This window comes from Anopheles merus, chromosome 2L (genome assembly GCF_017562075.2).
Source record: "Anopheles merus strain MAF chromosome 2L, AmerM5.1, whole genome shotgun sequence".
Classification (NCBI taxonomy): Eukaryota; Metazoa; Arthropoda; class Insecta; order Diptera; family Culicidae; genus Anopheles; species Anopheles merus.
In genome coordinates, this window is record NC_054083.1 from 14740868 (window position 1) to 14756284 (window position 15417).

The 15417-nt window shown below is 38.5% G+C and overlaps 1 protein-coding gene and 1 pseudogene across 2 annotated transcripts in view; one reads left to right on the forward strand and one right to left on the reverse strand.

The window, feature by feature from the left end:
* The first annotated feature begins 4273 nt into the window (after window positions 1-4273).
* LOC121593484 (protein GDAP2 homolog) overlaps window positions 4274-15417 on the forward strand; it is a 39521-nt gene continuing 28377 nt past the window's right edge. Inside the window, exon 1 of one of the 2 annotated variants that reach the window (XM_041915835.1) lies at window positions 4274-4489. The gene's annotated coding sequence lies outside the window, so the exon portion shown is untranslated. The remainder of the gene's footprint in view (window positions 4490-15417) is intronic. The other variant, XM_041915837.1, reaches the window with a different exon arrangement.
* LOC121592243 lies at window positions 14067-14731 on the reverse strand (annotated as a pseudogene).

Sequence of the window (15417 nt, forward strand, 5' to 3'; positions counted from 1 at the left end):
TATAGGCATGTTTTGTTTTAATTAAAACGAGATGCAGGAAATCCTTCAAACATATCTGAGACATTCTGTCTATTCTAAGGTCCTTTTATAGTTATGCTCAATTGACTTCAATGATGCTCGATGTTTTAAAACAATGTATATTGCTCTGGTTTGATCTCTATTAAAATAAGCTAGCATAATATGAAGTCCTACCAGTATAAGAGGCTTGAAAGAGTACAGAAACTCTTCACTAGAGGCGCTATTTGGCGCATAGTGCCCTTTTCTCCTTTGCCCCCGTTGTCCGTTGTCAACTTCTGGGAATTTATTCTTTAAAAAAAAGAGACGGCATGCTACGTTTCTTTTAGATCCTTTCATCCTTGTCAACTATTACCAGAAAAAATACATCAATATGCTTTGAAATCTTATGTTTTGGTTTTGTTTTGTGTTTGGTTGGTTACGGGCTATAAAACCTTCCAATGAATGCATTTTGAGCTTTGGAATTTATCCTTGCTGTAAAATAATAATTAATAAAGAGAGGCCCATGTTGCCTCGCATGCTCATTTTGCCCGGTTTACCCCTATAAGAATTTCAAAACAACCCGATAGGCGAACATGTTGCAAAATGGTTAGGTGGGCTAAATGGTCACCTGCATTATTGACACATTAATACGTTCATAATAACTTCTCATATTTGGAAAATATTTAATATAATTTGTAGAGCACACCACGTTCCATAACCTAGGATTTACAAACAAATAAATTAATTAATAGATAAAATAATTGGTCAAAACGATGTTATTTTGAGCATCTCAAAAATAAGCTTTCGTAAGAATTTAGCACATAATTATAAAAGAAAAAGTATCCATACACATGACATTTATCTATGATTTACGTGAAAAAAGTAAGCATTTTAACCCTTTCACGACAAAGGGATTATTATTGAAATGATATTTTTATTGACATTACGTCAAAATAAAACGTATGTCGATTATGGAAGATCTATCTGTGAACGAGTACAAAATAAAACTACTTATTCGTAGTATTATTATATCACTTTATATTAACAAGAGTATTGTATTGACATTTTTAGTCTTGAAAATCTAATGGTCGTAAAAGGATTAATGTAATTTTAAATTTTATAAAGTTTTTAAAATGCTTCGCTTGGAGCAAAATGATCGTTTCGGCTTGGGGCAAAATGGTCGATATGTGTTGTCAGGAGTAACATGATGAGGTTGTGGTGTAAGCTAAAGTCCCTACAATATATTAGCTTTACATGAATAAAACTGTGCTCTTTAAGTATATATGAGTGTACATACATACACACTGACAAGAAAATTTACTGACGGGTGAATTATTGAAATATTCCAGTATTTTATTATATTATTTAACAAAACACTTAAATACTAACCATACATCTCTATTCTCACAATTCTACCAAGATGCAAGAGCTAAAGTTATAGCTAAAACTAAACTAAAGCCTAAAGTTAAATGTTGGGGTTGATTTTGCCTCTTTGTTTTGACAATTGATGTATGACGATTTTGCTTCATAGTGAGACCATTTTACCCGTACAATACATTTTCACAAATTTTAATGTTAATTTTCAAATCTCGTTTCATTCATTTATATTTGTTATTAATGCGTCTACTTCTGATTGTTTTTATGAATACGATGATGAAGTATCTATTGCCGTCAAAATATCAGTGTAAAGTGGTTTACTCAATGGGATCCAGAACAACATCCTTAACAGTGCCATTTTGCCCCACTTTCCCCTACAATTAGAGTCATTTCGATGACTAAAAGATGTTTTAGCATGGATTTGAATTGAATTTTAAAACTCAACGCTATTGGAAATATCAACGTTAGAGTATTACATTACAGCAGTAAGTTAGTAAAAAATTACATAAAAATATGTAAAGATGCATGTGCTTTGTCAGTTATTTTAAGTGAAGGAGGCGCACGGTGATCTTACGTGAAAAAATAATCGAAAACATAATGCTCATCCACTGAACAAGATTTCTGGACAGTGTGCGCGGGTCATTATAAAATTGATACAAGTTTTTAAAAGCCATACATATATATTTAAAAATTCTTTAAAAAGCTAACAAAAACAATTTATGAGACTGTTTTTGAAATATTGTTATGGTAAATAACATAACAAATTTTGAAATTATATTTTATCAAAGCTAAAAACTAAAAAAAATACTTATTTATGTATTGTTTGAAATGCAGGAAAAAACATGGTTTGTTCTGAACTTACGTAAACATTTTGTTTTATTTAGATACGAAAATAATATAAATTTAATAATGAAAAAATAATTTGTCCAAAAACGTGGTGGTGACGCTACCATGGTTTCTGATTTGAAGGGGAACAGTGGTATATTTTTCGGTCATCACAAAGGTTAACAGTAGCGTAATTTAACTCAGGGTGAGATGTTTTTTTGTGTATTTTTAAAAACATTACCATAATGCCATTCGACTGCGTTGAAAGCTATCAGTTTTATTGACAAGAAAGAGGAATTCTTTATAGCGATATTATTCGACAAATGAAATGTTCACAGTGGTTAAAAATGCATGAATAAGTGAAAAGTTTACAAAGCTTTTCTAATATAATGTATCAAACATTCTGCAGGATATTTTTGTTTATACAAATCAACAATAAAAATTTTAATATTAAACACTAAATAATGAAAGTGTTTTTAGAAAGGTCTTGCAAGATAAGTGAAACAGATTGAATATTAGAATGTTTAATTTAAAATCAACATTGATTTTGAAACAGTTATGTGATTATCATGTTTAAATGATTGATGAAGATTTAAACTAAAGTTTATTCTTTTTATTAGGGGACTTTAGGAGACCTGGTATGGAAAAAATGGACACTATGAAGGGTAAGATGGACATGCCGGACATATAGACAATTTGTAACCCCATAGAATCTGTTATCTATTACTGAATGATGTCAAATTAATGTCTCTTCTTCCTGTTGTTCCATTTCTTGCATATTTCATTGCTTTCTCTAATTGCTGGATGTATTCCGATTACCCTAACTTCAGGTATTTGATGCCATCTGTTCATTAGCAATTGATATAATAAGTAAATTTAATAAAAAAAGTTGGTGTCCGTCTTTCTCACTTTAGTGTAAGGCTTCTTAACCAACATAAAACAAGATTTTGTTGTTGCTTTCATTGCCGTTCTTACCCCAGGGTTAATTTCAATAATCACGACAACTCATTCATGAGATAAAACTTTCGCAAATATAAATCATGCAAGTAATAGAGCTTAATACCCGAAGAAGTCAAATTAGATCCAGAAGGGTGCGCACATTAGAATAGTGGTTTTGCTTATTGATAGAACCAATTTCACATGTATCATACCAAAACTTTTCTCAAATATGTTATTATACTTTTAGTGTGGATGTTTAAGTTACCCAATAATTACTTTTATCCTGTATTTATGAGAAGTGTCTATCTTACTCGCCGTCTCCGTCTTTTCCTACTGTTCGCTACTTATTATATTCGTTTCAATTTTGCGTTACTTATTCTAACTTATTTATACAGTCTGAACTCACCGGTTGAACTTCGATTCCCTGCCAACTATTGAATATGTGCTTTTTAGTTGACACGTTTTTCCATACAAACATTTTCTGCAATTTTTCTCGGCAAGGCATGAGATTTTTTCGATTTTTTCAAAAACCGGTTTTTCCATACAAACGCATGCTTTTTAGTTGAACTGTCAGACAACTATCTAGCGTTCAACTAAAAAGCATGCCAACTAAAAAGCGTTCAACTGTACTACTAACTGCATTCTGACTGTACTTATAATATTTTTGCCTATGTATACTTAAACTAGCTTTGATCATGTCGTAGATAATTTATCATTTTTCGTCATTTATTAAATAAATTCGAATGAAAAAAAACTCATACGAAATTATTCCATAAATACCTCAACATATTTTTTGACTATTTTTCACAAATTCTTTAACCCCGTTATTCTACACTTGTTTCTTCCACTGATTGTTCTAAAAATGTCCAAATGGCGAACCACTTTTCAAACCGTTGTACGGTACGACACGTATTTGGGCAATAAAGGATTTATTTTTTTCTAACTTGCTCATCTACTACTACTCCAACGTAGAGAGCGAGCAACGTGGGCGATAAAGCAAAAGAGAGAGAGCGAAAGCAAAAGAGAGATTAAGTTTACTACGAATGCTCAGCTTTTCTCGGAGCAAACAGTTGGCCAGCAGCCTTGAGTATATCCTAGCGATTGGAATCTCCGGTAAGATGCCACACTCCCACGGTTGAGTCGTTCAGTGGCCGTCGTCCGAACAGGAAGCCAGTGCCAGTGTGTGTCAGTCCGACGTCTCGGCTATAACGGCTTGAAAGAAAGCAGAAAAAAGAAAACGAAACCGCGCCCTCCTCCCCATTCACCCATAAACGCAGCAGGACCGACCGTGTCTGTGTGTGTTTCTGTGTGTCTGTGTGCGCGCGCGTGTGGTTGTGCGTTCCGAGTGTGAGTGAGTGACAACTTTCCACCCTCTCAAACAAAAAAAAAAGAAAAGAAAAAAAAGCTTTCTCGTATTCGATTTTCCAACTAAAGGAACCAAAAAGAAATAACCTTCTTTCGCTGAGGCTTGCGTTAAAAAAGTGATTTAGGATCATCGTTTTTAGTTGCGAAATATATTCATCATCCACGCGTGTGTGTTCTTTTTTTTTGGCCAACATTGCTGCTGTGGAACGTTCCGTGTGCCGTGCGCCGTGTTTGAAGCAAGTGCAAATTGTGGTACAGTAAGGAGAGGGTAGGATCACTACAAGGGCATCTGCTCCTCTCACGGAAAGGATATTGGTTGATCAAGAAAGGGAAGGAAGGAGGGGCGGAGGGAGGATTCTTTTTTTTTCGCTCCTCCCTTAACTAACCGAAAAATGCTGCCCACGGACGAGAAAAGCTTGCCCGCGCTCCTCCGGATTGTGCCCAAATTGAGGAGAAGGGGTTGGGCGGCCCAGGAAACTAGGGGCTAGGGGAAAAATCGTGCCTTTAAAGAACTTTGAGACGAAACATCAATTGATTTTGCACGTTTGTACCGATTTTTATTTGCAACGTTCGAGCACGTCCAAAGAAAACATGGCAGCTGCAGCAGCGAACAGCAACAGCGCCGAGCATAAGAAATGGACGAGACAAGTTTGGGTATAAAAGTAGAGCACCGTGTTTAAAGCCAAACAACATCGCAGAGCAAAGTCTAAGTAATACGCGATGGGTGGAAATTAAATAACCATCTTCCAAGCGAGTGCGTACGTTCCGTCTTGCGAGTGACGAATCGTTCAGAAGAGTTGTAAAACAGCAGACCGTTACGTGGCAGCAGAAGCACGACTCAGTGTTTTCCTTTCTAGCTGTGTTCGTGCACGGACTACTGGCTCGCGCACTGTACGATTCAATGTTTTATCGAGCATTTATTGCCATTTTGCTCCGTTCCGTTCGCAACCAAGTGCTGGCTGTACCATTCGCAGCACCCGGGCCCTTTCGCTTTGATGTTCGCCAATGCTGGCTGATTTTGGTCTTTGTGTGACATTTATGCTTTTGCCACCATCATCATCATCATCGTTGCCATCATCGTTACCATCGAGTTGCTAGTGTTGTTTTACCCTCGTTGGTATCGCTGGCTGTGGGAGGCAGCATATGCCCCCCTTACCAAAGAACACAAACAAATATCGGAGAGTTCCCGCTCACAAACGGCAACGGAAGGAAGTCTAGATGCTTTCGCTAGTGCTGCTTACTTCAAACGCTCGCATAATGGGTTTCCCCTTTCCCGACTGAAAAAGGGAAAACCCCAAGAGCAAGAGAGCGTTTGAGCGAGCGCTTGCATTGGGGAAGCAGCAGCATGTTCATACCATTAAAGCCCCCTCGTAGTGTAAAACGTTCACTGAGAGAACAAACGTAACAACGTTAGTGTGTTCCGCGAATACACCAAGAAAGCGGGGATTTCCTTTGAATTAAACTGAGCTAGTTTTGTAGTTTTGTAGTTTTGTAGTTTTGTAGATCCGGTCTCGTAGTACAGTCGTCAACTCGTACGACTTAACAACATGCCCGTCATGGGTTCAAGCCCCAAATGGACCGTGCCGCCATACGTAGGACTGACTATCCTACTATGGGGGGATCAATAAGTCACTGAAAGCCAAACCCACAAGTGGTGCAGGCGGGCCTTGACCGGCAACGGTTGTTGAGCCAAAAGAAAGAAGAAGTTTTGTTCAACACGGATGTGGCGACGAATTCGCACCGACGAATGAGTGAAGTTTTCAAAGCGTAGCACTGCCAAATGCCTTCTGTACCTGTGCAACAGTTGATGATGATGAAGATACTGATGATTCCTTCATGTGTGACGTTCGCGAAACACACCTTCACTCACACACACACACACACACACACACACACACACACACACACACACACACACATACACGTGCGTGCGCCCTGTCTTAAGGGCTGGTTGGCAAATTTGGCCGCCCTTCCGTTGACACGTCAAAGCCAAACAAAACGCCCTGTAATTGCTCGCCCTGCGATGGGCTCGTTACGCAAGGTACACTCAGTGATGGGGAAAAATCGATACCCGCACATATCAAAACATCAGGTGAACTTTTTTTTTCTTCTTCATTTTTGGTTTACGGCTCAACGGTGTTAAGTGGCCGGAGATGCTTAGCAGAGAATTTTGGGGTAATTATTCACCCGTCTGTTCGGACCGTCTGGTAGGCGCGCACGTAATCGATTGATTGTCTTTGCACAAGCGGTAGTTCGCTAATTTTACCGTGAGTGGACAGAACGCTGATACAGCTTAGTCTAAGTGTACGTGAATGGCGAATGTAGTTTCACATTTAGGCGAGTTTGTGTATGGAATGCAGGTAAAAGTTATTGTAAAAGCTACATACGATCACATACCATTGCATACGATCGTTTCATGCCGTTGTCTGCGTTTCAAGTTGCCTCAAAGAATTCCAAACAATGTTACATAAACAGGCGCTATTTAGGCACAAAGAATCATTAAAGAAGCTGAAGACAACAGATCGTCCAGCTGGCAAGATTTTGTTCTTTCGTTTTGCTAAAGAAATAAATCAATGTTTGCTTTTCACATTCATCCTTAAGTAGCTGTGTTTTTTTGGCTCGATCTAAAGCAGCATAACATTATGCAATGTGAACAAACAAGCAGAGTATTTTCTGAGCAGCAGTATTTCTTTTAGTTTTCGAAGTCATTTTAGTACTAGGTACTATTTGTATCCTTTTTGTAGCAATAGGTAAATATCTTCAAGTTTTGTGCTGAATTTGCTGATTTGATGTGTTGTAATTTTTCTCCTCTAAGACCAAAACGGTCGGGTCATTATTAATAAATGAATGGCAAATTCATTCAAAACAATTTTTTAGTCTACGTACAAAACAAGAATGATAAATAATAATAATTCATGCAAATGTTTAATGTAACACTTAGCTCCAACGATTCAATGCTTATTTCTCATGAGTAACAATTGTCTAAAATAATGGAATTGTGTATGTCCTATTCATTTAGAAAGTATGTATTACAATGTTATGACAAAAACACCCAAAAGAATCCAAACACCTTTCAAAAAGTCGTTTCAAAACAACGTCTTTAAGCTTATGAGAATTCACGTCCTTACCTAATATATGACTATAGCTAATATATCGAATATATTAAATATACGCCTACATTTCACTTTGTCAATTTTTTACTAATTATGAAGGACATCCAAATGCTCGCGGACTGGATCGGACGTAGACAATAAAACTTTGTAGAATAAAGCAATGTGAAGCTATATAAAATGGCCAATCAACTTGTTTATTTTATGGCCCGCATTATGCTTCGTACCGTGGGAGGTGAGGCTATTTATAATCCTTTGCATGAAACGAGACAAACAAACAAGCTTTTTTTCTGACCCCAATGTTGTTGCTGGTTTTTCAGCTTTGAAGTTATTGCGCTCTGCTCTAAGGTTCAATCGATCGATTAAAAGAAGTTGTACCAAAAAAACAAAAAAGCTTTCAAGTACAGGGGATAACATGAACTACTATTTAAGAACACTACCAGCTGAGGTGATCAATCAAACTACACGTGATATTGAATAGAACCTGAAATGAATGGAGCGGTGGTTTACATTATGAAATTATATTTACATAGGTTTTTTTTTTGGTGTGTGGGCTAGCGACTTGTTTCATTTGCTTCGTCCAAAATCGTATCTGGCGCCACACGTCAAGTGTCAACAAACGTCTTATTGTGCCTATTGTATTTCGTTCGTGATCGTGATCCCGATGCATGTAGTCCTTCAAGCTTTAACAATGCACGTTTAGCAGAGGTACATTTGTAGGTGGAAACTCACACACACACACACACATACATACCTGATGGCTGTCCCACGATTTTCTCTCTTGTTATACTTTCTCTCGCTCTATCTCTCTTAAATCCTTCTCTTTATCTTTCTCTCTTTTTCTCTCTCTTTCTCTCTTTCTCTCACTCTCTCTTTCTCTCTCTCTTTTATTTTAGCTAATTTTATGAAACTAAGTTACTCTGAGTAGAAAATAAGGCTTCGCTTCAAAATACGTACGCCATTTCCGATCATTCTCTCACTCTTTCTCTCTTGCCATATTATTCGCCTACGTGGGAGTACCATCTGTCAATAGAAGCACTTTAGCACTGCTTTTGAATTGTGCCTGCGTGTGTGTGTTTTATCGTGTTTTGTCCTCATTGCTCACAAACACAGCACCATTCGAATGGGAACATGTGGTTTCTACCTTCATTCAATAGGTCCTTGGTAAATTCGTATACTGGGCGCCTCCATCGGTGTAGTGCCAAGCGTGGGCTGTACGTATGCTATGCTGTGAAAATAGTTTGTGTGTGTGTGTGAGGCTCATTCTGACAGCAAACAGAAACAATTTCTCATTACTAGCATATAGCTGTTCTGTTTGTGTATGTGAGTGTGTGTGTGTGTGTGTTTTAATACATTCGTTCTTTTTCTCTCTTTCCCTTTCACCGTCACCCATTCCCCTTCACCGTCACACATTCCCTACTTTTGTCTCGGGCTGTTGTGTCAATGTTGTTCCACGGCTGTTCACGCCGCGAGCTTTTTCTGCCAGGCTGGGAAAACTGTGGAAATAAAAGAGAAGTACAGTGGTACTTGCAACGTCTGTCTGTGTGTGTATGTGTGTGTGTGTGTGTGGGTGGGCGCGTGGGAGTACATGGAAGGACACCAAGGCTTTCCTGCGTTGGTAGCAGTGCAGCCCTCTTGTGGTCGTGCGCTATCTTTGTGCTATTTGTGCTTGACGGTTGGTTTCATTTCTGTTTCTTATTCCCCTCTTTTTGTTTTTGTTTTTTTTTTTATTGTAAATTTTTCCTCAATGGCACAAGTCCATCATCATCATTTTCAGCCGTGAGAGTGAAGAGGAAGAGAAAAATTAGACACACCAACAATAACAAAATGCATACACCGCAAACAGACGGTGGTAATGAAACGAAAGGGCGAAAGGGAACATTACAGTAGCACGAAAGGGAAAAGGTCACGTTCACTTTGATCATTATGGAACTTTGTTCATGTGAGTGTATGTGTTTGTATGACTGTTTTTAGTGATTGTAGATGTGATAAAACGTCATTTTATTTAACTTTGCCATTTTTTCATCATGATCTACGCGCGTTTACTTTATGTGATGGATGATTTTATAATTGGTTTTTGATCTATTATCTATTTCATAAGTTAATTATCTGTTTTCTACGTTTAAATCAACATTTTAATTATAACATTGCTTAGTAGATATTGTACTTGTACATTTTATTATATTTATAATTTTGAATGAATACACTCCATTATAATGTTTTAAAATTCAAAGAACGGAAAAAAATTCAAGTTTCTAGGGAACAAAAAAAAAACATTCTTGAAACAGTTTGTTCTATAAGGGCCAATTTCAGTAGCACTGTCCACGAAACATCATCAACAAAACCCTCCACGCGTTTCCGTGACAATCGCCCCACTTCGCGCCCAGTTCGAGAAATGATCACATAAACGATTACAAGGCTACGTGTCTTTTGCTTCGTTGATTCATCTCCGGAGTTTTCCCATCTTTGTACCGCCAAATCTCTCCACCAAACAGTTTTTCTCTGCTCCTCATTCCGATGCGAAGATAAATTGCGCCCCGTGTGGATGGGGGAATACATCCACTCTGTCCTGATTTCGGCGCACCATCCATCGTTTGGCACAGATTATCTTCCTATGGGCCATGATTTAAAATGCATACAGGCCGATACAGGAATGCTGGCGAGAGCGGTTGAGCAAACGGTATGTGTGTGTGTGAGTGTGTCTATATGTTTGCAAGGAAACCCCTTCGTTCCTGCCTTGTCTGTCGCCAGTTGCCGTTCGCCCAGCAAATGGATGCTGGATGTCTTGTCAGACATTCTGGAGCCAAATGGTGCGGCTTTTACATTCGCGCACATGTGCCGTATTTGATGAAGCAGAACGTCGCCATCAGGATCGTTGGGTTTCAATGCTGGCCGTTTTGCTTCGTTCTCTCTTTCCCTCAACGCAGCACCATCAATCGGTGCGGGCTCGTACATAGTGCTAGTCCTTTTTATGTCCAATCACCGAAAGCGTTTGTGTGTGTGTGTGCTAGTTTATCTAAAACTAGCGTTCGTTCGTTACACAACCCATTGGAGCAAAATGACGAGCAACCAAACGACAAATTAGGGCCACTTTGCTCTTGTCTCCTGGTGACGGTGGCCACCACGAACCACGAAGATGTCCGGGCTGAAGAATGCCTCTTTTGTTTAAAATAAATGGAATGCGATGTTGATCGAGCATTCGAGATAGGAAAATATGATTGCAGCACTCTCAGCACCATCGTTCACTCGACCATGTTCCCACCGTTCGGTTTCAGGTTTCTGCATGCCTGCCAGCAGTGCATGGGAAATGGTAGCGTTTGTGTGAGCTTGACATTTCTATTTGAAAAACATTTTCGTTTCGGACGACTGATTCCTGAATTCGTGAAAGTGGTGGTTATTTTATTTCTTTTCCGTTCGAAAGATGGTGGATAAACAATGCCATTTGCAATAACTCAATTCCGTTCAAAGGAAGGCACACATTGCTCGAGAATTCGGTACAGTTTTTGCTGGTTTACTGTTACAATGATTATTGATGATAAAGTGTGTGCTTGATTGTTTGGTGATAGGGCCAGTACGTTATCATAACTAGCTATGTAGATGAAGTAGGATAGAAATGTTGAATTGCTACTGACAAGAACGTTTTTGCTTAGTATTGATGTAATGAAAAAAAGAATACAAACTCAAATTAGAAGTTCTTCCATTGGTGTTAAATCGAAAAAGAGCCTCATAACAAATGATTTAAACTCACTGTGTAATCTAAAAACTCTTTTATGGATTTTTATTATTGCTACTTAGTTAATTATTCAATGTTAAAAAGCTTAAAGAAATGTTTGAAAGAAAAGGGTTGAATCGATGTTGTAGAAGTATGATAACTTATGTCGGAAAAAAACACGAAATGATTTTAAGATGCGTCATTGTTTGTACATGATTTTTCAAAATCCAGTTCCAAAAGTTGTTTTTTGATTAATGCTAATATCGCACTGTTGTAACGATATTAATTTGACATTTTACCAGATATCTGATACCGATCGAATACCCCAGACAGGATATTTAGTTCCAGGCCCATGAATAACATGCTTTATGCGATTTGAAGTTATAAACATGCCCTGGCACAGGCTTTAAACATGAACATTCGATTTAACGATCTTTAAAGTGAATTACTTTAAAAGAACTTAAATACCCTTTACATGAATTTCGTTTCTGTTGATGTCTTTGTAACAACTTTCGCTAGAATCATGGTTAATTATTAAGAAGTCAAGCACAAAACTCTCACAGCGATTATAAATCCATCAGCTTGTGCATGCCGTTCAAGGCGACAACCTTGCAACAGGTCGTTTGATAATAACTAAACATCTTATTATCACAGTTTCAGTTCACCCAACCTCAAGGCATACTTGCCAAGTGCTCCCCTTTTGTTTAAACTGCTTATCATATTTTTGCATACATTATCACTTCATGGTGCACCGGATACTGCACTCGTCGTCGTTCGTGGTGCATCGTAGTCCAGGTGCACCAGCAGTCACATTCACTAACCCCACTGACCGTACGTAGCCTGTGGTGAGCAGCGTTCTTTCTCTCCAGTTCGTCCGGAAAATAAAGACACCATTAACGTTCCTTTTAAAAGCTCGACGTTTGTGTGTTGTAGCCTTTTTGTTTTCTCGCTTCATCGCTAAAATAGTGTGTGTTTTACGCGTACCAAACGTATTTGCATACCAATTTGCTTTTCCGTTCAAAATTGCTACCACACTTTCTCGAATTGCTGATTTTGCCTTTTGCGACTTGCCGGGGCCGTCCTTGTGTTCCATTTCCGGTGATTTGTTACATCCGTCTACCTTCTTACACCGCGGAACGCCTCCCGAGCTTTGATTCTTTTATCAGAGGGAGGTGTAGGAGGTAATAAGCACAACTGCACCATCGCGAGTGATAGCTTGCCGCAAAAACGGTTGACATTAACGCGTCATGTTCGCTGCAGCAAAAGCGGTAAGTTAGCGTGAAGCCACTAGAGCCGACCAATCGATAAGCCGTCGTTTTGTGCCACGACGGGCTGAGTGACTAAGAGAAGAAGGAGGAGGAGGAGGAAGAGGAGGAGGAGGAAGAGGAGGAGGAGTAATAGTAGTAGTACTCACTTGACAACCCCTTTCCACCTTCTAGAGCAATTCCACTCAAGACTGGAGTAAAAAATGTTGTCTACAAGGCCAAGATTTCTTTCATTCGGAACGAACGTCTTCCCAGCACCACGAACATGTTTAGTGTTGGTGCAACCTTTGCTAAAGCGAAGGATTCCTGTGCTTTCCATTCTGTGTATATTATGTGCAAAAATGAGTTCAACTAATAGTAGCCTTTGAAATATATCTAAAAGTAATCTCTCGCACCCTGGTGAGCAATTTATCGATTAATTTGTAAAATAACATGTTGTTATTTCTTTTCCGTGGTTGTTGAATTTCTCCGCTTGGATGAAGCAAACGTTGCTAGAAAGGGGATGAAATGATTACACTAACCTTAAATACTACCTGAAGGACTTGCTGGTGTTTACTTGGTGCCACGCTTCCTAAGACTGTTGAAAATGTCACAGTAATCTTTCGATATTGTATGCTCCACTTCCTTTCGTACACTGCCGTTTGCTTTTCTTATCATTTTGTATTTTGTGCCCTTTTCTCTCAAATCTACCACGTTGTGCAATCTATTTCCGCAGAACACCTCGTTCGTTGAGTAATCGTTAGTGGCGGTTAGTAAATATATTGGAGACACTGTGGTTAGTGTCGATTGGTTGGAATGGAAGCACACGTGGGACGTGAAACGTCGACATCTTTAAATTGCTCACTGAGGCCTTTTTACTGTGTCGTTTAGGGTGAAGTTACTGTTTAATTGCTACAGAACGTATTGGATACATCGACAGTAGTTTTTGTTTTCGTTGCTTTACAACACAGCACTGTTATTGAACTGTTTCTGAGGTCATATTAACTTGAAAGTTTTGGTTACTGGTGATATTGGTTCTACGAAAAGCAAAACCAGGCAAAATGTAAGCAAAAAGCTCTTTAGTATACTGAAGGTGGCGTGATGAAAGAATATGATCAGTTATCTGGATTTTGAAGCCAATTTCTTCTTCTTATTTTCCCAATTCTTTTGCCAATTCTTCGACAACAACCGTTGCCGGTCAAGGCCTGCCTGTACCCACTAGTGAAGTGAGCTTGGCTTTCAGTGACTTTTTGTTACCATAGCAGAATAGTCAGTCCTACGTATAGGGGCACGGTCTATTCGGGACTTGAACCCATGACGGGCGTGTTGTTAAATCGTACGAGTTGACGACTGTACCACCAGACCTACCCAAATTACAAGAAGTATATTTCCAAGCCAAGACAATTACAAGAAGTATATTTCTTCCATTCCAAAGCGTTTAATGATGTGGATTCACACAAAGGAATCTCCGGGTGGTTTTAGCGGGATGTGCTGCAATTACAAAACAAACAACGAAATCTCCAGCTCAAGCCACGTGGTGCGGGTATAGATGACTTGGGCATGGTGTTGCACGATCAGCTTGATCAGCCCCTTCTGGAAGAGCTCACGCAGGCCTCGCTTGGCCAGCGATCCACGAATCTGCAGCCCTTCCGACACAACCGATGGGGTGACTTTTAGGCAGCGACCTCCTTGTAAAGTTTGTCGCACGTGGCCTTGTCGAATACGACCTGGTTGTTGAGCTTGTCGCAGACCTTTCCCTTGGACCCCTTTTTCTTCTTGGCATTTCCTCCGAATCCTTCGGAGGTATTTTGAAGAATGGACTCGAAAAAAAGATCTTGAGAAGGTTTAAAAAAGGTTATGTTTAAGATTAAACCATTTGATAACTTAGTTGAGTCAGTTACTACTTACCAAAGTAACAGACAACTTTTTTAAACTAGGGCCATTCATGCCTTTTGTGTTCTATAGGATATAATCTAATATCCGTATCATTCTTAATTAAAATATAATCTTTTAGTGGTTTTAGATCATAAGAAACCAAGTATCATGTATTTTTCGAGAAAAAAGATCTTTTTAGTAAGTTATATTTTTAGTTTTGAGAAAATTAAAACATAACATACATCACCAAATATTAATATATTACTGTTATCAAATATTACTGCCATCTTGCAGATGTGTCAACTGCTAATGTTTATTCCATTTCAAATTCACATATCTTATAAGATAAGATAATTCTTCTAAATTCTAAACTGAGTTCTAATCCTTTATGTACTAATTATCCTAATTGTTCTGATTCTATATGTGCCATGCAAATTTCCTACCGTAAGGCGTCAACAAACGCTTCCCAGTTGATATTCTATATAGTTGTATGTTTGAAAATAGAAAGAACGTGTTTGTATGGAAACTGTTGCACCAATGAAAGCTACAATAAAATTAAGTAATGTACAATATAATTTGAGCTAAACAGTCTTAGTTTTTCAAAACTTGAATAATTTAAATTAACATTATACTTATGTTGTTTGCGCACTAATTTTTGTCTATAAAGTTAGCTGGCATTTTATTTACAACAGTAAAACAATTTCATTGTTTTACATGAAATTTCATTTCATGAGCCGGTCTGGTGGTTCAGTCGTCAACTTGTACGGCGTAACAACATGCCCGTCATGGGTTCAAGTTCTGAATAGACCGTGCTCCCATACGCAGAACTGACTATCCTGCTATGGTAACAATAAGTCACTGAAAGCCAAGCTCACTTCACTACTGGGTACTGGCAGGCCTTGACCGACAGCAGTTGTTGCGCCAAATAAGAAGAAAACAATTTATCTGCAGAAATATAAAAATAAAAAGTGTT